The 25,094-nt window shown below is 47.3% G+C and overlaps 1 protein-coding gene across 8 annotated transcripts in view; it reads right to left on the bottom strand.

Moving 5' to 3' along the window:
* The window catches only part of SUSD6 (sushi domain containing 6), a 92,060-nt gene extending 67,346 nt beyond the window's left edge, over window positions 1-24,714 (bottom strand). For 3 of the 8 annotated variants that reach the window (XM_055088563.1, XM_028496091.2, XM_028496092.2), the window contains exons 1-2: window positions 24,422-24,714; window positions 10,506-10,673 (exon numbers count right to left, since the gene is read on the bottom strand). The gene's annotated coding sequence lies outside the window, so the exon portion shown is untranslated. Of the gene's footprint in view, window positions 1-10,505; window positions 10,674-23,799; window positions 23,844-24,421 lie in introns of those variants that run through there. The other 5 variants (XM_028496086.2, XM_055088562.1, XM_028496093.2 and 2 more) reach the window with 3 other exon arrangements.
* Between the last annotated feature and the right edge of the window lie 380 nt (window positions 24,715-25,094).

Raw genomic sequence — 25,094 nt, 5'->3', positions numbered from 1 at the left:
CCTCCCGCTGTCCCTAACTCAGGCTTACAGGCCCTCGAGAGAGGAGCTTAAGGGTTCGGACTTCTGGGTTTTCACCCCATCTCTGCCACTAGCTGTTTGATACTGGCTGGACATGTCACGAAACTTTTCTGGGCCCATTTCCTCCTCTGTAGAATAGAGAGGTTGGAAAAGATGACTTACGCGTTCTTCCAGCTCTATTTGAAATGCTAGCTTTGGCCTTATCATGAGCCAGAGAAAGGGGAAGGATCCAGCTTAGTCGTGAGTATGCACATCCACCCTCTGAAGGACAGAGGTTCTTCTATTGTGGAAACCGAACCCGGCCAAGAGGAGGTCCAGAGAAGCCTGAAGCTCAGGTATGGGCGACCCAGAAAGGGCTCTGCAAACACTGGCTGCAAGTCCAGCCCAGGACCTCAGGTTTAAAATATGAAAGTCCTTACTAGCCTCCCTCCTGCCCTTCCCATGTCCATCTTTTTCACCAGTGTTAGGAGGAGGAGCGGGAGGCTAGGGCCACTGAAGAGTAGCACCCGCGTCACCTGGGAGCTTATTAGAGACGTTGAATCTCACCCTTCATCCCTGATCTACTGAATTAGAATCTGCATTTTAATAAGATTCCCCAGGTGACTCCTATGCTGAAGTTTGAGAAGTCCTGGTTTACAGTATGCTGCCCTTCTATTCTCTGCTTTGTCATCTCCTCACTTGTAAAGATGACTTTCAAGACTCTGTCCACATTCTACCCTAACCCCACCTCCCTGCACACCCTGTGCACGTGTACACACATGCGGACACGCGCGCACACACGCACACCAGTTCAGAACTTCCAAATCCAGAGTCACCGAGAGTCACGGGGACAGGTTCCTTTCTCCTTGCCTCTTTCCTACATCCACACAAGGGGAGAAAGAAGCTAGGCTTGAAGCACAGGCCAAATTAGAGCTTTTCTGAGTGATTCAGCCCACCCCTGCTGTTCAAAGATTCCCCAGGAGGAGGGATGGAAAAAGGGAAGGTGAACCCAAAGGTACAAGCTCTGATGGGAAGAGATTCATCATCTGCATCTGAACAGAGACCAACAGGGGTCCAAAGTTTCATTTCTAAAGTTTTGTTTTTCGGGTTTTTTTTTTTTGCTGCTGCTGTCTTACATTACAGAAAGATTCTTGGGGCACGGGCTAAAGGGCAAAGCACACACACAGAGTAAACAAAAACGCAGCAAGGGTTCTCCTGGGGGCGGGGGCAGCTGGAACAAAGCAAGACCATGCTGAAGGGTAGCACAACAGAGCACTGGAACAGAGGACAGAATGCGTGGGGCAGGGGGGCTGGACTCTGCTGAGAAGTCAGTGTACTGGAGGAGATTAGGCTGCTGCTCGCCCCTCACCCCACCTGCTGGCATAAGCAGCAGATGGCCCAGCCTCAGGCAGCTGGCAGAGACAGCCATCTGCACGTGCCTGCCCGCCCCTCCCCCAAGGCTGAAGATGTGGAGGAGCAGGGTAAGGCCCAGGCCCAAACCCAGGTGGACACATCATCTGGAAAGCACACCCTGGGGGTGGGGTAGCAACGTCACCCAATGCTCTGCTACCGTGAGATGAGCCTCAGAAACAACTCTAGGGCTTCCCTGGTGGCGCGGCGGTTGAGAGTCCACCTGCCGATGCAGGGGACACGGGTTCGTGCCCCGGTCCAGGAAGATCCCATATGCCGCAGGGCGGCTGGGCCCGTGAGCCATGGCCACTGAGCCTGCGCGTCCGGAGCCTGTGCTCCGCGGCGGGAGAGGCCACAACAGTGAGAGGTCCGCATACCGCAAAAAAAACAAAAAACAAAAACAAAAACAACTCCAGCATTATCCAAGGTTCTCTTGCACCCACCTTTGCTGCCTCTGGTCACCTTCTTTACCAGGAGCAGACTCATGGGTCTGTCTTGGGATCCTAACACAGTACAGCCTGAAGTCCAACCTATCCGTGTTAAGAGGGAAAAACTGAGGCCTAGAGTGGAATTATGACTTGCCCTGGGGACACAGGGCTTGTTAGTGGCTGAACCAAAACTAAGTTCTCCCAACTCTCACTAATAAACAAGGTTCCCCAAATATCTCCCAATCAGAGTCTAACCACTGAGCCCCCTCAGACAGTGCCAGCCGCAGCACTGTTCACTGTGCTCTGTCTATTCTGAGCCCCCAAGGAATGGCTGCCGCCCATTTGTAATTCTGCCAGATTAGCAAGTCCAGCAGCAGTAGTCTCCAAGAACTGTGTGTGTGTGTGTGTGTGTGTGTGTGTGAGAGAGAGAGAGAGAGAGAGAGAGTGTGTGTGTGTGTGTGTGTGAGAGAGAGAGAGAGTGTGTGTGTGTGTGTGTGTGTGTGTGTGTGTGTGTGTGTGTAAACGAAAAAGGCCTGTTCTGAGAGCTGAAGGGAATTATCAGCCAACACAGAAACGGAGGCGAGTCTGAGTTACTGCCAAACCAGACTGGCTTAATTAAGACCCTCCCACCCTCTTCCCCAGGAAACCCACCCTCCTCTCCTCTGGCTGGTCACACTAACCTAGCTGTAAGAAGCAGTCATTTCAGGGAAGCCGAAGCCCTCTCAGTTGACCTAGCCCCGAGGGATGGGCCATCAGCCAGGGAGCCAGGCCACTGGAGCTTCGGCACACCAGCTGCCCTTATTGTCACCTCAGTATTCACCTTCAACAGCATTTGCTCCATAAAGGGCCCCCAGCCTCCAGCCCACTCTGGATCAGTGTGTGCGCACAGTGGAAGAAAACACTCATTAGCGTTTCAAATGTAACCCTCTACAGAACCTAAATAGAAGGCACAGTTATGCAACTGCAAAGCAGAATTCCTCTTCCTATAAAACAAAGATGCACATCCACAACCAGCTATCTGGTAAAAACTGGGTGGAAAGAGGCTAAGGGACATTGAGGTTAAGCTGATTTACTAACCTCATCTAGATGCCTGGCAAACGCCAGCTTCAAGGCCCTGAAGCACTGGTATAATGAAAGCATCCTAAAGATCAGAAATCTTTCCTGCCCTAAACGCCCTCAGATGCTGCTTCTGACCCTACACTCCAGTGCTATCACCATAGGCTCGTCCTAGCCTTTAGGGCCAACACCAGCCCAGGACCCTGGACATGGATATTCAGGGCCAGAAAGCAGCCTGCCAGAAAAACTGACTTACTCAGGAGCTGAAAAGCAATGTTTGGTCCAGTACAACAAAGGGCCATAACGGGCACCTTGTACCCCAAACTCCTTCACAGCCGCCACAAGGAAGCTCTGGGTAGAGGGGCATGGGGCATGCAGTAAGGGTAGGGAATGGGGACACTACTTCCTTTACTTCCGCCCAAACCACACCCCTTTAGAACCTGCCCTCCTGAAAGGCAAATGCAGTTCTGACTTCCAAACCTCACTGTTTGAGAGAACTTCTGGTCTTCTCTCTTCGCTTTTTAAAACAGACGACTGCTTCCCTAGGGAGAAAAAGCAGCTATAAACACAGGAGAGGGCAGACAAAGAACCCTGCTAGGAGTTCCAGAGGAACAATTATACTACTGTAAAAAGGCTTCTCAGAAGAAGCAACACAGCCCATTCCAAACAGAAAAACACAACTTCCTTCAAAGTACTTGTCTAAAGGGTAACCTTTGGGCAGATGATTTCCCTACACTCCAACGATGCTGCCTCCTCTACTCAACACTAAGACCTTGACATGTAAAGTGAGGTAGTGATTTTCTTCCTGGAAACCTTAAAAGAAGCAGTTCACAGCTCAGTCTACCTGCTACTGTCTATTGTTATCATCATCATCATAATCATTAAAAGGCTAAACTTCATTACCAAACTGCTACAAACATTTAAACAAATTTAAGCCATTATGTTTTTAGGCAGACTGAAGCCATACCGGTTACTAGTGCAGAGAGAATGGGGAGAGGGTATAAATCTGAGACGCGCAGCCTGGCTTCTGCACTTCTTACTTCCCAAAAGGAACAGCAGTTTTCAAAGGCTCAGGATTCTGGGAAATCACCCACTGGCTTATTATACCGCTCCATCACAAGTAATGAGGCTGCCACCCCAAAACCCATTTGCCAAAAATAAAAGATCTAAAGAAGTGTTTCAGAGAAAGTTTGTGAGAAGAGAATTCAAGCTGGTTTTATTTTCATACAAGCTACAATTAAATGGCTTTGCCTCCGTAACCACACTTCCTACCTAGAATTCCAGGAAGTTTAGGTGTGCCCCTCAGATTTAGACTGGATTACAGGGAATTTAACTGGCTGAAACTGGTCCCAGCCCGTAAGTGTTACTAACCTGTTTTCACAGTCCTAGTTGGATCTGAGAAATAAAGGGGGGTGGGGGAAGGAGGGCAGGGAGTCAGTGCTACACTTATAATTCTGCCCAAGTCAGAAGAGGAAGACACTGCTTTTAATTTCATGCAAGAGCCTATTATTAGAAGGAAGAATGCAACATAAACCATAAGCCCCATCAGTGACAAAGCAAAGAAAAAAACATATTTACAGAATATATCTAAATCCCTAAACTTCCCAGAGGAATCAATACAAACGCCATTAATACAAATAAATCAAATCATGTCTGCTCACCTGTTGCCCCTAATGGTCTGTTCCCTTAAGCTACAAGCTTCCCTGTAGCCAGGCACCTTTCACACCCTCTTTTTGAGAGGATTCGTCACACGTGCATCTGGTCTCACCACAATTCCCTTACTGACTAGACAGGAGGGGCTCACAAGAGGGGAGTCACGATGACACAAAGTCAGAGAGCAGGACGACTCGGATTTCAGTTCCCAGATGGTGACATACCTTCAGCCCATGCTTTGGCCCACTGACCGCCTAATGCTAAGGTCAGTCGGCTCCACCATTCTGCCCATTTCTGGGAATGAGGGTTACACACTCCGTCCTTCCCATCCACACACAGTTCTTTATGCTAGTTGTGATTTCCTGTAATTCCCATTTGCAAGGGGGTAAAGGAGATCGATGAGGAGTTGACAGTTCCTTTGTCCATCACAACAGTAATAAATACATCTCAGTAGTCCTGCCCTAAAGTTTTACTGGCAGCTCTTATTATGGGAAGAGGAGAAAAGGGGGAGGAAGTATTACATTTTAAAAGCCTTGAGGCAGTGTTCTCCTTACCCAGTGAGTTTTCCTCCTAAGCAGAGCCTCCCCAGCGACATTTAGCAAGGCAGAGGCAAGAGATGGAAAAGTATCAACCTTGCGAGCCAGTACCAGTTCCTACACAGAAAGAGGCCCAAGATCCCACCCCACCTGGCTACGTGAAAAAGGAGCACACAATCAGGAGGGCAGAATCAGCATGAAGCAGGCCCAAAACACTTGGGAGTACACAGAATCAATGGAAACAAGTAGCTGGCCTTCCACAGTAACTGCCCTCTAGGGGAGACGACACTTGAGGACTGGCCAAGTGCTCATCCCCAAGTAGCGCTGCCCAGTGCAAGGCTCTGAGCCACAGGAGGGCCAGCTTGGCTCCCAGAAAGGTGGCCCCTCCTCAGAACCCTGACACCCTGCCAGCCACTGCCATCCCTGATCATCCTAGACAAAAGCAGCACAATAACAGGTGAACAGTGGTGACCTCTGGAAGGAAAAATCACGGCTGACTTTCTCCCTCCATGATTGCAAGTAACCTGTATTTCCTATTCTTTCTTCAAGAAACAAGTAGAACTTGTGGTTTCTTAAATTTTTTGAAAACAAGTAAGTTGATGGCAGAAATGAATTTGACATGTGTACCATTACAAAGGGAAAGTGCAACTTAGCCCTCTTTCCTAACCATTAAACAAGAATAAGAGGAAAAAAAGAGTCCAGACTGAATGAAGAACAGTTATTGGTTAAAACAACTTGATGGATTCTCTGACATTTTCTAAACAAGTGCTTCCCTCCCACCTGTGACATATCCTGACTGCCTGAGAACAGTCACCCACACCCTTCACACAGGGGCTTGGAGAACTAAAACTGGGATGCTGAGAATATGTTATCACAAAGCTTTTTCCCAGTGCTTGGTTTAGGCTTCCTATGGCTGGCAAAAGGCCTTTCATAAGCCGGTGGCTTGGCTGTGTCAGTGGGAGAGGGAAGTTTTGCTACCCTGCAGGACTCTACTCTGTAACTGGGGTGGTCATACTCCCAGTAACATGAAACCACAGGATAATAAAAATAACAACAATAACAACAACATTGTTATTATTACCTGGACCCTGACTGCCTAATTACTGCACAGGAATCTAAGCATTTTCCAGCTAACATCTGATTTAATCTTCACAAGAACCTTAAAAGGTAGGTACTACTACTATCTCCATTTCTGGACAGTGGTTAAATAACTTGTCCAAGGTCGCAGAGGGAGCAAGGTTACAAACTAAGCAGTCTGACCCCAAAGCATATAATCTTGCTAGAGGTTCAAATCAATTCCATGTTAGATAGTGTAATTCATTTTAAATATTAAAATTATCCTGGATATATTATGGAATAAGAGGCAAAACTTCCATTCACTATAAAAAGAAAACAGGAAGCTCTGAAGATTGTTCATAGTGCTGCTTGCAGCTCTACACCCTCTTGAGTGGGCTTGGACTTGGCTTCCCAGCTCTACTTCAGAACCTAAGCAGAGGGAAGTATTTTAACATGCAGACCAACTCTAGGGCCCCAACAAGGGAGGGATTCCTCTGGTATAGGGTGGATCAGGTGATTCTAAAGCACACATTGAGAAACACTGCTTTGGGGTATTCTAGGAAACTTCTTTTTTTTTTTAAATTTATTTATTGATTTATTTATTTTTTGGGCTGCGCTGGGTCTTCGTTGCTGCGCGTGGGCTTTCTCTAGTTGTGGTGAGCGGGGGCTACTCTTCGTTGTGGTGTGCAGGCTTCTCATTGCGATGGCTTCTCTTGTTGCAGAGCACGGGCTCTAGGCGCACAGGCTTCACTAGCTGTGGCACACGGGCTTCAGCAGTTGTGGCTCACGGGCTCCAGGAGCGCAGGCTCAGTAGTTGTGGCACATGGGCTTAGTTGCTCTGCGGCATGTGGGAATCTCTCCGGACCAGGACACGAACCTGTGTCCCCTGCATTAGCAGGCGGATTCTTAACCTCTGCACCACCAGGGAAGCCCCTCTAGGAAACTTCTGAAGCCACTGCAGGATTTGAGAACTAGGTCATTAGATGTTGATGGCTAATTCCCCTGAACCGCTAATGAGACAGATAATCACTTTCAGTCATAGGCACCGCATGTGAAGAAAGCTGTTGATAGAATGGAGTGGAGGGAAGCAGGAATTCAGAGACTTCAATTCCCAAAGCTCTCTTTACAGACCTGCATCATCTGAGGAAGCCATGTGCCCCTTATCTTCCACATCAGAAATAACCTGGCTAGAAGCTGCCCCCCCCAAAATGAGATTGATTCCTCTGAAAAATAACTGCCGAAGATGCAGTTAACATCGCATATTAATGACCAAATTCAGATATCCTTAATAGAAACTTCAACACCAAAAGGCTGAGTGGGGAAGAGTTATTTTTTTTTTTAATGTGTGATTTTTCGAAGTCCCAACACAAAGCTTGTTGCCTAGGTCTTTGCGCTCATTTGTAAATTGAACAAAGATGCACTCACTTTAAGGTTTTGCCTCTCTGTGTTTTAGTCAGAGTTAGTTAAGTGTCCATCCACATATGTGAGCTCACCAATTTTGTCCTTCCTCTTTGGCTTAAATTATCTACGTCAATTGCATTACTATCCAAGAACGATGGCTCCAAGTTCGGAAACGGTTTTGGTAATTTGATTAAGTTGTACAGAAATGCTAGTGCTTTCTTGGGCACCAGTGACCTTTCCCTGATCCTTTCTGGTCTCTGAGGGTAAGTTCTGGCTGCTGCCTCCCCTTGAGGTGGGACCCCCTCTATTCTCTGACTTCCTCAGGGTCTTCACAGAGGTCACACAGTCCAGCCAAGACTTCAGATTGTCTGCTTCTGCTTGCTGCTACATACCAGCGGTGCCATCCTAGAAAGTGTTTTTTATCCTCTTTTGGCATCTATTCTCACAACTGTAAAATGGGTATAATATAAGCAACCTACTCTGAAGTTGCTGTGAAGATTAAACAAACTAATATATATATAAATCACTTGGAACAATGCCTGACACACAGAAAGCACTCAATACGTGTTATCTTTTCTTATGACTCCACCTTGCAATACTAAGAAAGTTTTGCATGAATCCAGAGTTTTATATTTTTGAAGCAGTCTCAATTCATTATTACTACAGTCAGCCCTTATAATAACCATTTAAGTGAGACAGGACTTAAAGTTTATGGATGCTTCCTGCTATAAGGAAAAGGAACTGACCTGGCCTGTTACTCATGAGCTGTTTGCTCATTAGTCCCAGTCACTGGGTCAGAGACCCATCTCCGTCACCTCTGGATACCACTCCCCACACACACGCCAGCAGGCGTCAGTAAATCAAGGCTGAACTGCACTGAAGGTTTACAGCAAGGGCTAGCCGTGCTAGAAACAGAGCAACCCCAGCCTTAAGGCAAGGAGCCGGGTAACAAATCAGAGTCCCTGTTCTAGGGAATTCCTGGCTACCCTGAACACAGAGACAAGAGGGCTAATTTCCTAGTCCTGACTCCCACCTCATCCCCGAGAGGAAAAGGAGCAGCTGCAGGAGAGGAAGCAGCCAGAGGTCACCTAGAGGGAAATGGCAGAGCTGTCCCTGCACAACCTCTGAGGCAGCAGGGAATCAGGATAATATAACACGGCGTTACCCAGCCCCTCCTGCCGGGCCAAATGGGGATCCATAAATGCGGTGCTTCAAAGGCGAATAATGCTGCCTTCACTAACTGAAATGGGAGTTGCTCTTGAGTAGAGTACAGGCCAGTCTACAAACACCGGGGATTTAAAAGGCTTCCTGTGGGGCCCAACTGCCACCGGCCTAAAGACAGAGTCTATCTGGCCCTCCAGACCCCAAACAAACTCCACGGCACTTCCTTCAGGGAAGAGCTGCCATCATCCAATCATCCCCCTCAAAGTGATACATACCATAACCCCTTTTTTTCTTCTTTTTTTCCACTTCAGATCACTTTGCTAAGCAACCTCCCCTTTCCGCATCCTTCACCCAGCACTACTCACTCCCCAGCGCCCCCCCAGCAGCTCCCCACCTGACCCTCCCCAATGACCCAGGCATTTGTTTTCTGCCCCCCTCACCACCTCATCCTCCACGCCAACAACTTCCTAATGCACATGTATTTTATCTGCCATGAAAACAACACAGGCTTTGGAATCCTCCCAACCTTGGTTCGGGCTCCACACAGTTACTTACAGTACTTAACTTTTTAGAGCTTGGTTTTCTTTTTTTTTTTTTGCAGTACGCGGGCCTCTCACTGTTGTGGCTTCTCCCGTCGCGGAGCACAGGCTCCGGACGCGCAGGCTCAGCGGCCATGGCTCACGGGCCCAGCCGCTCCGCGGCACGTGGGACCTTCCCGGACCGGGGCACGAACCCGCGTCCCCTGCATCGGCAGGCGGACTCTCAACCACTGAGCCACCAGGGAAGCCCTAGAGCTTGGTTTTCTGATCCATGAAGTGAAGACAGGCCCTCCTAGGTACAACACCTAGCACAGGGCCTGGCACAGAGCGTGCACCCAATACTTCCTGCCTTGTCCCACTCCCCACGGGATTTTTCTTCTTCCTTCTTCCCTCGGCTCTGTGACCCTGATACAGTCACTCTTTCTAGGTATCACACCTGCTACATCCAAAGGTCTCAACTCAAAGGAGTGACTCAGTCGAGGAACATTTTAGTCCCCGATGCTATCTGTGTAGCAGGCACATTCTGGGCACATGGTCCCATCAGCAACCTTCAAATTACACTAAAGAGAGGACTGGTCACCTTCTATCGCCCCACCACAAGTGACCCATTTAATGAGAAAAGCAACCAGAGGGGATGGGAGGACACGGAGCTGCGAGTCACTGGTGGCAGAAGCAGGAGATAAATAAAGGCCTCCGTAAGGTAAGGGGAGCATTTCCACATGCAACGAAAAACCCCAAAAGGAAAATTCCCATAATTCCACATTTACATGTAAAACTTTTAAATCAATTCTGACAGCAAGAACATCTGCCAGTTTTGCTAGAAACACCATCTGGTTCATTTCTGATAAGCCCCAGGCACAACTTCACACAGGCCAGGAACTGCCTACAGTTTGGTTCCCAAAAGGTGGCATCCTCAGTGACAGCTCCGAGGCAGTGTGCCATTCCTCCCTCCCTGGAGCCCTAAGGCTGCTCCTGCTAGCTCATGATTAGACTTGAAATAGGCCCAGAGCTTGACTCTTTTGTAAGTACCTCCTCCAAAACTTCCAGGCATCACCCTTAAAACCAGAATTAATTTAAGCAAGTCTGTCTTCAAAAACCCGATAAATACTACAGAAACATGACAAACAGCAGGAACAACTTTGTTGTTTCAGAAGGGCTTTCAGAAACCAGGTGGGAGGGCAGCTTCTCCACTGCAGAGTCTTATTTTTCAATTAGCTAAGAGTAAGAGGGTCCCCTCCACGAGGTCCTTAAGCTCCTCCAAGTACCTTCCTTTTGCCAAGCCAACAGGAAACACTTTGATGCACTTCACGGAGGTCTTCAGGCCACCATAAATAAGGAAAAGAGAGCAGCCTGGGAGTCAGAGCAGACTTGTCTCGAGGTGCAATGACTTGGTTTGTGGTGCCTCAACAGCAGGCCGGCCTATTCTTCAGATCCTGATGGGGAATTAAGCATACAGTGTGAACCCAACACCTACAGCAAGGATATACCCCAAAGAAAAATGGTTCACCAGCCACCACTAAACACAAATGGAAAAAGGTGTTATCTGAAACACACGAAAACAGGTTAAAAACTATCACGTGCAAGAGTCTGCACAAACATGCACACCCCTGGGACTTCCCTGGTGGTCCAGTGGTTAACAATCCCCCTTCCAACGCAGGGGACGCGGATTCGATCCCTGGTCAGGGAACTAAGGTCCAACTAAGCCCGCCTGCTGCAACTACTGAGCCCAGGCGCTCTGGAGCCTGCGCGCCGCAGCTAGAGAGCCCGCGTGCTGCAACTACTGAGCCCACGCACTCTGGAGTCTGCGCACCACAACTAGAGAGAAGCCCACACGCCGCAACAAAAGATCTCACGTGCCACAACAAAGAGCCTGCATGCGGCAACTAAGACCCGACGCAGCCAAATAAATAAATAAATATTCACACAGGCACACTCCTCCTTCTAGTCCACTAAGCAAACCTGGGTCGGCAAAACTTTAAACACTGTTTTCCCTGTACTGTTCACCAATTTTTGGTATTTCATGACCCCTGTGAAGACGGAGCAAGGCAAATGTGGTAAAGAGAGAACTGAGAAGGCAAGGGTGAGAAGCATGCAGTACAAACCGAAGGTGAGAAACTGGGGCATAATCAGCTCCGGCCTCACAACCGGGTTTGGGGATGAGAATCTCTCACTCTCTGAAAACAATGCTGGGCAGAAATCACTCAGGGTATTTTCCTCTCAAAATGTGAATACACAGAACAGGAGCCCACAGCGAAGCTCAAAACTGATTTCCCACCAAGTGTGGCTTCAACTCACCCATTCAGCCGCACAGACAGGCAGCTAGCTGAGGAGCAGGTAGGAAGCCACCAGCAGTACCAAAGTGGTGTGGAAACAGGCCTACCCCAGAAAAGCTGAGCGTCCTTGTGCTGGCCTTCCAGGACAGAAGGAGGAGGGCTGGGAGGCTGTCGGCGTGGACTCCAGCAGCAGGGCAGTTTAACAGAGAAGGCCAGACTGGAGGAGCTGAGAAAACTGAACCCACAACAAGGGCAGTGGTCAGGAGTCCACCACCTGACAAGCCAGGAGGATGTGAAAGAAAAGCAAGAGGAAACAAGCCCCTCCCTTCTGTCAATCTGGATGCGGTCCATCTGCCTTAAAAAGTAGAGGAAGGATGTGGCCCTAAACTGGCCTCTCCCCTTCTCGGACAAACTGACCCTCACTAATCCCCGCGGTCCAGACCAGCAGCACGTTTCACACCCAGCACCTGGCCGGGGCTTCGTGTCTGCCCATCGGTGAGACCTCCCTGGTTTGCTACCTGGGCCAACAGGCCGCACAAGCATCAGCATCACCATTTCTGCTGCTAACTCAGCCCTTGGTTAAGACAGGACACTTGTCCTAAACTACTCTGTGCCTCACATTCTGCAACTCTAAGGTGGGCATCACTCCCACCTCACTTCCAGGGTAACTGAGAGGATAAGAGCCAATAACAAATAATATTTACTGAGCACTTACTATGGGCCAGGTACCAGGCTAGCTGCTTTCCATGTCTCCTCCAAACCCCCCTATGTAGTAGATACTGATGTTAACCCCCATTTTCAGTTTAAGAACTGGGGCTTAACAAAGAAACTTATCCAAAGTACACAAGCCAGACAGAAAATCTAACCCTACAAAAAGCAAGGGTCAAATACTAATTAACACCACTTCTTCCCCAAATAACCTGCCATGAGTATCTTTTACTGCCAGACACTGAACCTAGTGTTTTAACTACCTCATTTTATTTGATTTTCATAACAATCCCACGAGGGGTTACTTTTCAACATAATTTTAATTATTTAAGTTATACATGCCAACAGTGAAAATTCAATTGAAGCAAAAAGAAAGTTTAAGAAGTTATAGTTTCCTGTTACCCTTTATCACCCCAGAATTCCCAGCCCAGGTAATCACTAATATTCTGGTAGCTACCCCTCTAGAGATAGGTAGTGGTAATACTATCATCTGCATTTTACAAGTGATAAAACTGAGCGTCTGAGAGGTTACGTTTGCTCAGGGTCATACAGCTGGGAAGTGGCTGAGCTGAGACAGAAAGCAGGGCGAGTGTGATCCCATGGCCTGCTCTCCTCCACTGCCTCCCACTCAGTACCCACTCCTCGAAACAATCGTCTATTTTCATTCACCACAGGAAAGGGGGAAGCTCTGCCTGGCCCACAGCCAGTCTCACTTCTCCACTTTCCCAACCAAATGGAAAAAGCAGACAGGGTGTCCGAGCACACCCTGCCCCAGGAACATTGGCACCGCTTTATGTTTTTCAAATCTAAGCTGTCCTGGATGAGGCAGGACCTTCACCTCCCACCTCCTCACTGCCCAGAGAGGCTCATCTTCTGCCTCTGAAAGTAAGGGCAGGACAATGGGGAAGAGGAGGTCAAGCCAGGCCTACAGGAGACCTTGGATCCCCCTGTCAGCAAAAAAGGACACTCTTCAGGAGCTCTTAGGAGTACTGAAGTGAAGCCAGTCCGCCTTTGCAAACAGCTGCGGGGGCATCTCAGGAAGGCCCGGACGCAGAGTTGGCGCCTAGAGTCAGAACACACCTGCAGAAAGACAGAACAAGACTGCAACAATGCTGATACAGACTGCAGAGCCCTCAAAATCCCCATCACAGAGCCCTTAGAACCAAGGAACTTAGAATTTCTCCTCTGGCTCACCCCCAAACGGACCTCTAATAACCTGAAAACTGCATGGGTTTCTAGATACCAGGGTTTTGCCCCTGTGGCCTCCCTGCTCCTCCAAAAAATAAAAGTAAAAACCTTCTCAGACTACAGGGCAATGCTTTTTCCTTAGTTAAGAGATGAAATTTGCCCTTTCTAACTACACACACTTTCACATCTCTGTCCCATCAGTACACAAAAACATACCGACCTTTAGAGTACCTATGCTGAGATGGGGGTAGGGTCGAGGACAGGGGTTGTTACATTGCTTTCCACGCACAAGTTAAAATTTATCAAGTCTGCAATTCCAAGAGCTTTCCTGTTTCCCAGCAGGATACCAATGTTTGATTCAGCCTCCTTATTTACGAGCACAGTGGATGCTAAACGTCCACTGGTTACCAAAGGCCTTGGCTTTCCCATTTGTAAAATGGGACTGAAACCTTCCTCACAGTAATTACCTGATTTCTTTTGTGAAAGCACTTTGTAAAATAAATAAATCTTTATTGCTATTAAGATGAATGCCCAACCTACATAAGTAAATGAAGAGGAAACTTAAACCACCCCTTCCCTCCTCAAGGGGTTTGACATCTATGAGGGGAAAAGATTAACCAGAACACTGGAGAACAATTCAAAACTTTGGTTATACTGTGCTGCAAAGAATCCCTGTGGGGAGATGATTATATGGGAAAGAGCATCCAATACCTGTTCAATTAATAAATGAGTTCAGATGCACTGCTTAACAAACATCTACTTGTTACCATCCACAGAAAGTTTTACCAACACCAAAGGCTCTGGAATCTATTCATTCACTGTCACTCACACACACATCCCAAGAAAAACAGTCAGCGTTTGCAGACAGCAGCCCTTCTTTCAAAGATGTGATTTTTCAAAAGCATTCACAGACCTTCAAATGAGATGACCCACACAATTATATTTTGTAATTCCAGGAGCAAAAGAACCGCCCCCCAGAAGAGCTCAGTTCTGGAGAACAAAAAGAAACAAGCCATCCTGTGTTAACCACTTCCTTGCCTGCAACCAGATTCACAGTGGATAACATATATATGTAAAAAAGGCCAAACCAGTAGATGCACACATGTAAATTGGCTTTAGGGGTATGACTGATGCCTCCTGAGGCTTTTAAAAGAATAACAGAGTTTTCCAGAAACAAAGACCTGCACTTGAAAATTAGAAGGGGTGACTCTCTGGTCCCGGATCAAAATTCGTAAGGTTTCTTATAGATTGTTTTTGACTGGCCTTGCTAAAACATTTTGGACAACAGCCAATACCCTCTCTTTCCTTCTCCTCCTCCCACCTCCATGGTTCCTGAGCTGTCTTCTTTTCCTGCCACCAGTCAGAGTAAACTTGGTGAATGTTAACAGCTTTTTATCACCTTGTTTATATTTGGTTTTCACTCCAACCAAGCATCCCTCCAAATGTTTCTTTTTAGAATTTCATCAATAATACCACTCTTACATTCCTTGTCATCAAGGCTTATGGACTCAAGGTCACCTTGCCCTCTCACCCTTTTAACTTTAATCCTCTATACCTGGTCAATCCTTCTCAACCAGTCAATTAATCCAGGAGCTGAGTATAAAGAGTGGACAAAACAGTCACTGACCTCAGGGAACTTCCAGTCTCAGCCTAGAACCTGAGCCTACATGGAGATGGCCTACCTACACAGGTAAAACATACGGGGATGTGCTTTTATTGGGACCCTTATTTGTGCCAGTAGTGTATGTACTAGGTCCTTTACTGCCTCCAGCAAGTTATAAAGCCAGATATATCAGGAAGAGACACAAATTAACATATCTAAAATTGAGGCTTGAAGGAAATGGAGAAAAAAAGATTCCCTAAGGAATTCACACCACTGATCCTACCTATTTCCCTTCTCCCAATTTCTCACTGTTGAATTCACACCCGCTTTTCTCTCTAAACTAAAAAAAAAAAAAAAAAAAAAACAAACAAAAAAAAACACTTCAGGGTCAGAAAACATTCCCACATTAAAAACTGATTAGTTAAGTAAAGCTGGAAAAACGGAATCCTTACACCAAACTCCAAACTCCTAGACCAAGCTTGCTCTACAGAGAACGGCAATTTGCTCTCTTGCTAGGGAGGCCAGGAGGAATTCTCCAAGGGTATTTTTCAAGTCCTCCTCCCTTCCAGGGTTGTTGCTGGTTTGGAGCACAAATGTCCCTGAAAAAGCCAGAGCCACTCCTTCAGAGTAGCCAAGCTGAAAGCCTGCTTTACACAACAGATTCCTCCAACGCTACTGTCAAATTAAATAAGCCGTGGGTATTCCCCCAGACTGCTAACTTCATGAGGGCAAGTGCTGTGTGCATTTTGTTCTTGTTCACAACTGCATACCTAGCACTTAACCACCACGGGCATTCACTAAATACCTGCCACACAAATGACTTGACTTCCTTCCTTCCTCTTGATTTCTGCAGCAACCCTCTACCAACCTCCCACCAGCCTAACATCACAGCCCAACCAGATTTTAAGCTCACAAATTATGAGAACTTGAAGGTGCATGTAAAGGGGAAAATAAGATGGACCAATCAAATCTTATGCAACCCAGAGCCTGCTTTTCTTGCCATCCTGCTGTGTAACGAGCAAAATTCCCACAGGACTGAAACGAGGAGGTAGATGGCCTTCCCATGGCAGAGTGTCTACCTGGGAGTGGATGAGAATCAAGGATTGATAAAAGTGTGCACCAGCCAACATACCATTTGTTAATTCTCTAAAAATGTCCTGAGCATGCCAACTGAAAGAACAACACCCACTGAACACCAAACTGCTCACTGGCTTTCTGGGATGGAGAAAGCTAGCATATATGACACCTCAACCCAAGAAGTCTATTTCCTTCCTGGCTGGTTAGAGACACAGTTAGAGACGTGTGTTCACACTACATTTGGACGGGTGGCTGACCCACATGAAATAAACCTGAGGATATCAGAACCACAGTTGTGAAGGGTTTCAGTCTACTAGGAGGAAGGGGCCATCAGCCGTCCTTGACAGCATGTTCTCAAATACTGGGCAGTCCTACTATATCTAGGATGCCACCAGCACCTACCTGCCACTGTCCCACCTGGCTGAGCAAGACCCAAAGGGGAAAATGACTCAGGAACCACATCCCATTGGCCTGGAGTCAGGTGGTGTTTTCTAAATTATAAGGAAGCACAGTACAGAGATAAAAGAGTTAAGCACGCCCAGCCTAAGCACAACTCCCATTTTAAGAACAGGTCTTCTTAAGAACTGAATTTAAAGACTCATTCCCTTTTGTAATTTCACTATTAGACTCAAAACCACAATCACAGAAGGGATAGGAGTTTGTTCCTAACGATATGAACCACATACCCTTCTGGGCTCCAATCCCCTTTCCTGGAACAGGCCCAGAGAAGAGAAGTTGATCACACTGGGATAGAAAAAGTACCAGACTAGGAATCTGCCGCCCTGGCTTCTCCCCTGGCCCTGTCATCACTCAGGAAAATGAGCTCTGAGCAACCATTTCCCATTTTTCTATTCTATAAAGTGAGGCTGTAAAATGAGACCATCCTCGGAGTCCCACCCTCCCAACTCTAGCATCTCATGAGCTCTCTCTGGTCACATGCTTGGCTTGCTCTGCAAGAAGTTTTGGTAACATCTGGATACTACAGTCAAGCATTCAAATCTTCAGATAAGAGTCCTGTCTCCTCATTCAGCCTTTTGAGACTCCTAGTACTTGGGAATAGAATTTGTATTAACAGGTAGAGCCCACTCCAAATCTAAAACTTTTAGCAGTGAACAGTGGCAGGGAAGTTATGGCTGCATTCATACACATTTACACACACACACACACACACACACACACACACGAGGGAACCTTCTGGAAAAACTGGTCCTTGGACTTGGCTCCAGGTGAAGGAACCTGAAACAGGTACAGGGGAAGATGATTCAACTTCCTAGTTTTTGTCTGGCTTGTTGGACAAAGGGCATGTGCCCTGTGTCCCATGTGTCTCTGAGGTAGAACCATCTTGACCCTCTGACCTCTTAGGTGGCCTACACATGCACACTTTCAAGAGCTTCTGGGAGGGATCTAGGAGCAGGAAAAGGAAGACCAGCTATTGGTCACGAATGCTAGGAATTCCAATTAGAACAAGAGTGAAAGGAGGCACTGCACTATTTCAGTACTGAGGCTGCTATGATGTAAAACCACCCAGGGGTAGATTAATCTGTAGAGGAAATGACACTCCCAGCAGCACCATCTGTTCCTCTTTGTGTCTGGCCTGATCTATATTTTACACCTCGGGTGCAACTAAGGTCCACCAGTAAGAGCCGTTCTAAAGAACATTCTTTCTCAGGCCTGCGTTTAAACCACATTCACAGCCCCTCTCCCTCCCCCGCTCACGGGCTGGCTCTCTATTCAGCAAGCATGCCACTCCCCAGTCTAGCAGCAGCCTCCAAGCAGGTGCACAGAACCCTCGCATGGAATTTTTCATAAGGAAAGGGAAAACTTCTGAGAACTATAAATTACATTGATAAGGAAGGCTCTGTGGGGTTCATGGTAACACTCTCTCCAAAAGACACAATGATGCAATTTACAACTGAGGCTTCATGCTGAAACCACGCCCCCCCTTTTTTAAAGCAGCAGTACATGTGCACTGAATCTAGGCACTAATGCATCTGTCAACTCTCACTACTGTTTAAAGTTCCACACCAAAGATTTGGAAACAATGCTACTGGAGAGTTCAAACCTCTTAAACACTATATATATATATATATATATATATACACACATACACATATATACATATACATATATATACCTATATATACATATATATAGGTATATATATGTATATGTGTATATAGCACCTTTTCTTTTTGTTTTTGTTTTTTTTTTTGTGGTACGCGGGCCTCTCACTGTGGTGGCCTCTCCCGTTGCAGAGCACAGGCTCCGGACGCACAGGCTCACGGGCCCAGCCGCTCCGCGGCATGTTGGATCCTCCCGGACCGGGGCACAAACCCTCATCCCCTGCATCGGCAGGGAGACTCTCAACCACTGCACCACCAGGGAAGCCCTGTAGCACCTTTTCTTAATTCAGGGCAATACCCTCAACACCACAGGACCAAGAGATTTCGCTATACTGTTCTTGCCTAAACAAACTACATAACCAAGTAGAACGTTAACTCCAAAGTAGAAATATGGATGCAACTTTTAAAATATCTCCCTGAGAAATAAGAACATATGTCTACATGAAACCCATGGGTTCATGGCAGCATTATCCATAATAACCAAAAAACACAAACAACCCAAATGATCACCAGATGATAAATGGATAAACAAAATACAGTAGTATATCTAAACAACAGATTATTCAGCAATAAAGCAGAATGAAGTAGCGATATACGCTGCAACATGGATAAACCTCAGCAACATCATGCTAAGTTAAAGAAGCCAATCATTAAAGACCGCATATTGTATGATTATATTCGAACGAAATGTCCAAATAGGTAAACTATAGAGAGCGGATGAGTGGTGCCCCTGGGCTAGGGGGATTATAGAGGAATAGGGACTGACTACTAATGGAGTTTCTTTTGGGGGTGATGAAAATGTTCTAAGATTAGATTAGATAAGATTATGGGGATCGTTGGACAACTCTGTAAATATACTAAAATCCACTGCTTGTACACTTTAAATGGATGACCTTTATGATATATAAATTATGTCTTAAAGCTGTTTTTTAAAAATGTCATATGACAAAATAAAATCACCCCTCCAAAAAAAAAAATCTCCTTGAGCAAACTTAGAAATAATCTAGATGTATGAGAGAGGGTATTTAAATCACAGCTGATCTATTTGATGGAATTTTATAAAACCACTAAAAATAATTATAAAGGCTATGTGTTATCACAGGAAAATGTTTATGCTATAACGTTAAATGAAAAAAAACGAAATACAAAATTGAATGTTACAAGGACTACCAATTAAAAGAAAAAGTAGAATACATGGAAATGATGTTTGTGTTAGGTTGGTAGAATCACAGTGGTTCCCCCCTCTATCTTCCAAGCTTTCCATAATCTTGTCCCAGTGTACTGACAACTAAAAACAGAACAAAAAAAATCCTCAGTCTTTCTTCAGTTTGCCTTGACTACAACTGAAAATGCAAAATAAGCAAAACCATCTTGTTCTCTTTTTCAAGTTCCCTTTTTTAAACTTCCATCCACTTAGTTTATTGAGATCAACTAAGAACAACTCAAAGAAGGAAGAATGGGATAAACACTCCTCCTCTCCTATTCCCAGAAGCTAGTTTCATTTTCCTGGCTTTGTCAGAAACCAAAGCCTAGTCTAGCCAAAATTTCAGCAAGGAGAGTCTACACACAGGGCAACTCATGTTCTGTTCTTAAAACTTCTGTGGGTGAAGGCAAGTCACTGCCGGCAGGAGGCTGGATTTGGAAAGATTAGACTTTCCCCCCTTCTTAAAAAAGGACAGAAAGAAAGGGGAAGCTGGGGAAAAGCCCCTACTTGTGTCTGTCCTCTGAGGTTTTGTGTCCAATCCCCAACTACAGGAGAAAAGAATCCTGAGTCATTTAAACTTTCACCACAGAAGATCCTCTTCTGAGTATTAAAGAATTGTCAGTCACCACCTCTGCCATCTGCAAACCCACTGAGAACCTATTACTATCATCAGGAATCCCAAGCTACCTGTCCCCAAATCAAGCAATGGGGCTCTGCCAAAATAATAATAATAATAATAATGGTACGCGTGTGTGAGAGGGGAGAATACATTTAAGGGCACACTGCTATCAGGTAATTTTAAGGATCCACTAACACTGGCGACAGAAACAGGGAGCTACATCTGTTTCTGCTTGAGAAAAATGCTTCAATAATATCCTGTCTCTGGAGTACTGCGTGAATTCTTGGCACGCGGCTTCAGATGCTTCAAGTGTGGCTATTTTCCTTTTTCGAGATATAAGAGCCAGGGAGGGAGAATACATCACAGGCAACATGACAGTCTGTGAAACCCGTTCAGTTCTCACCACAGTCGCTGCATTTTCTGCTATTGCATTTTCTGCTCCGTGAGTCTCTCACGGAGACTCAACTGTCCCCTAGCCCTGACAGCAGCACAGGTGGCCTTTCACAGCTGAAGTGACCCAACTCAGCACCACCGAGAGGCCTACCAACAGAGTGGAGACTTCCACACTCAGGTAAGAACCAGAGGATGAGAGAGCAAATAGAGGAATCCTGCTGGTTTCTAGGCCAAAGAACTAAAAGGGAAAGAAAAAGGACAGCATCACAGATACAGGTGAGCACAAGAAAAAGGAAACATCCACAGGTGCCCGACAGGCTCTGCCACTAAAACCTAACCCTTGTAAGAGGTGCCTCTTTCCCCAGTACCTCTACTTTTTCAGATAAAGGTTTCACACGGATACACTGGAACTTACAGCCATCTAAGGGAACAACGGCTGCTGCCTTGAATCCTAGCCAGGGCAGGAGTGAACACATCTTGATGCTCAAGGACGGTCACCCCCATGCTGTCCTGAAACCGTCATTAGTCTCAGATCCACAGTTGTTAGCAGCTTCAAATACTCATCACACACACACACACCCCTAGCCCCAACCCTGAGCTGCATCCTTCATTCCCACCAATGGGGAAACAGCCCTACCACATTACAGGTATCATTTCTCACTGCTCTAGTTTCCAAGTTTCCTGCACTGTGGCAACATAACTTAAAAATACTAATTTTTAAAAAACCATTCCCATTAAGTGAAGCCTCACCACGGTGGGATATGTGGGTGGCCCCTAGACTGAAGCCATCTTGAGGAGAAACCAGGGGAAAGAGTCTCTATTATCATACAAGCAGGTGTCCTAATCCTCAACACTCAAGTCTGCACCACAGCAATATTTACTTTCAAAGTTAAAAAAAAAAAAAAAAAAAAAAAGGCACTGGGCTTCTTCCTCTCCTTGTTCCTTCCCATCTTCCTCCTACTGCTTGAGGGAATGCACTCTACACAAGACTTCCCTACTGTCTAGGTGGATAAAAGAGGGAAAATGAATCCTGCTCGGCAGCTTTCGCTAGGGGATCGCATGTCAAATTTAGGAGCTCAGTAAAACACTTCATGCGTGGCAATTACACAACTGGGCCTAGTGGGTCTGCAGACATTCGGGCCTCCAAGTAGGCGTTTCAGGCCTGTAAGCAGGCATCACATCCCTGCTGCTGCCTCTCGGTGAATCGTCCCTGAGTAAATGGGGAACTAGAGGGGAAGACAAGCACATGTGCTCTCTGGCCTTCCCTCTCTGCCTGCAAGAGGCTCTGCTACAGACATTCTCCCCAGTTCACTTGTTTTGGTACGGAAACGAGGAAGATTACGCGGCTCACTAATTTTTTAAAAAATACTGTAATTCTCTGAGCCCACAGACAGATACCAGTAGTTACCTGGCTATCAGAAGAGCTAAGAATGCGGAAAGAGAGTACTAGGAAAGATTTAAAACATAAGGCAAGTTTTTCTCTGGAGGATGTAAAAGCATGGAGGAAGTGAAACAATGCTGAGTAGCAATAAAGTTGAAATAAGTTCTTACTTTTAAGAAGCCAGATAAATTATTCCCTTTGTACGGTGCATATGTGTGTGTATGGAGGGGGCGGGTAGCTATAGGAATTGCTGCCCTGGGAACGACAAGGGAGGAAATCCCCTGCCAGGAGATGCACCATTACATAAGAGCACAAATGCAGTCACCACATAATGGAGAACTGCCAGGAAACCAGACAAAAGTGCTGAGGTCTCTTCATCTGCCAGCCTGCATCTGTAACACCTCATTCTATCTTTCTTCTTCTTCTTTCTATCTGCCCACATTCTGTGCTTTGAGAAGGCAAGCCTCGGCAAATAAGTTGAACTGCCATTTGACAATGGGTTTGCTCTCCGGGTTTAAGCACTGCAGGGCAGAGGAGAGGCAGGTCCTACTCTGAGCACTCAGGGACCTGTCCCCGTCTAGCTGTAGGTAAGGTTTGGTTTCATACGCCATTTCTACTACAGTATCAAAAGACCACCCTGTGGACAGGGAGTTCTATTTATCAGAACTGGTATCAGTATTGTTCTCTATTTAACGCACTGGTCAGGACTTCCTTAAGCAGCAAATGGCCACCAATGAAAATTAACAACATAAGCCAAAATAAATTGACTTAAAAACCATGAACTCCGTAAGAAATGGCAGGGTTCTGTCTTATTCACTGCAGTAACCCCAATACCTAGCACAGTGCCCGGCATATATTCTGTATCACAAATACTTGTGAGTACTAAATTTAAAAAAAGAATGAATGAACGAACACACGAATGTTGTGCAAACATACCCTAACTGTGTACCTTGGAGAAAGAAATAAGGATGCGCATGATCTGAGAAAGCCTGAGGAAGCAGTGCTTTGGAAAGAGTCTAGAAAGACTCCAGTTTCAATTTTATCAAATGGTAAGCAAACTAGAAATTAACAGTATAATCTAGTAGTTCAGGGTGAGGGCTCTACTATGAGATACCTTTATGACCTTGGGCAAGTTACTGGTTTGGCTTTGCTCTCATCTGAAAGAATGAGAATAATGACAAAATCTACCACAAAAGTTTGTTGTTTATTAAATGAGATCAAGAAAGTAAAGTTCTTGGCACAAAACTCAGTTCACAGTAAGTCCTCAAGAACTTTCCCCTGTTATTGCTATTATTTTTTCATTATTAAATATCTCCTCTACTGAGGGGAAGGTAGATGTACTCCCCACCCCCTCAAACTCTGAAAATTTTCATTTCTGGTTGAATATGCATCTAGCTAAAAATGGAAAGCGCAGAAAATTCAAAACTCAATGCCAAGCACTTGTCTCTACTAGCCTCCACTAGATGGTGACAATTTGGGTGTGGAATTCCCAAAACAGAAAAGGTGTATGTATGCATTCACCCCATTCATACATATTTTTAAAATCAGAGTAATGAAAAGAACAGAAGTGAATTAACCAGTGTAAAGGATAGAAAGACACTCTTGTCACCTCTGCAGACCTAGAAAGGGCGTAAAATACCTACGGTTTAATTAAATTGGGTAGTTTCACTGCACCTCTGTACAGAGCACACACAAGCCCAGTTAGCAAGAGCAGTAAAGCCCAGTGAGCCGCCTGCCACCAGGGGACATTCTATGGGAACAGTAGCATCAGGCCTCACTGCTGAACTTCCCTCGAACCAGCTGGAGATTTGCTCTCGACGCCTCTTTTCTCCTGGGTCTTACGGTCCCCAAAACCACCTCCCCCTCCTGACCTCCTTACAGGTAACTTTTCCCACTTCAGCAGGCCCACAGTCACAACCCTGTGGGACGGTCAGACCGACACCCATATTTGTCTCTAAAAACCAGAAGTGAAAAAAGAAAGTCTACATACATAAACAGGAAGTGGTTTCGGTGCGTCTCAGCCCGGATACTAAGAAAAGTTTTTGAGATTAAAGACCGAGGCGCGGGGGCTCCAGAAAGCTCCGGTGCTCGCACACCCGGGCTCCAAGGTGCCCTCGGAAGTCCACCATCGCTAAGACAACCCTGCCCCAGCTCAAGACCCGCAGCTTTAGTTGGCTTGACGGGAAAACAGTAACAGTAATAAAGACAGCCAGCCTGTGACTACCTCCCAGCGACCCGCAAAATGTGGTCTCCACCATGAATTCCGGGCCGGAGCGCGACCCCGCACGCCCGGCGAGGCCCGGGCGGCGCGCCCCGATCCCGACCACCAAGCTCCTGGCCGCAAGCCGGCCGGCCGATCTTCCTCCCGGCCTCGGCACAGCTCCCCCACGCCGCCCTCCCGGCCCACGCCGGCACCGGGCGCGCCGCCGGGTGTCGGGGTGACAGCCGGGCCGGCGCAGGAAGCGCGGAGAGCAGCCGACGCGGGGCGGCCGTCCGGGCTCCCCAACGTCCCTCCCGGGCGGTGCGCCGGTCCTGCGCCCCTGACAGCCGGCCGAGGGCGCCAGTGACACAATGCCTGGCCCCGCCGCCCCCCGGCCGCGGTGACAACTCACCCGGGGAACGGCGCGGCGACCTCCGGGAGGCGGACGCTCGCAGCTTCCGCGGCGCCGGGATCCACTCCGCCGCCTGCGCGCCCCCGCAGCTCTCTTGGGTCTAGGCGAGACCCCGTGTGCCCTTGTCTGGCTGGCGCTGGCCGGCGCTGCGGCAGGAGGAGGCGGGAGACAGGGGACGAGGATGTCGCCGGCTTAGGAGAATGGAACGCGGCGGCCGTAGCAGAGGCAACAGCAGCAGTACGCGCGTCACCGGCCCAGCTGTACCGCGCGGGGGGGGTGGGGAGGCCCGCGGAGGGGGAGGGGAAGGGGAGGGAGAGGGGCGGGGCCAGGCGCGCACGCAACCAGCGCCGGCGTCGCGCCGCCGCGACCGCCCCGCTGGAAGCCCCGCCGGTCGACGGCTGGCAGCACGCACGCGCCGCCGGTCGGTCCGCACGCCCCGCGGGAGGCGAGACTGGGTGGGCGGGGGGTGTTCTTAAAGGGACCGTCACACCAGCGCTGCTAGAGTGGACCGGGCGGTGGTAGATTCACAATGAGATGTCTTTGCGCTGCACTCTCCAGTTCTTTTACTATTATTATTGTATTATTATTTGGATTATTCGGATGTTATTTGGATTACTATTATTTGCAAAGAATTGGTTTGCTCTCCGGTCGACAAGGCGCTTTCATTCCTGTT

Source organism: Physeter macrocephalus, chromosome 11, assembly GCF_002837175.3.
Source record: "Physeter macrocephalus isolate SW-GA chromosome 11, ASM283717v5, whole genome shotgun sequence".
Lineage (NCBI taxonomy): Eukaryota > Metazoa > Chordata > Mammalia > Artiodactyla > Physeteridae > Physeter > Physeter macrocephalus.
This window is presented reverse-complemented; position numbering and strand designations above follow the sequence as displayed.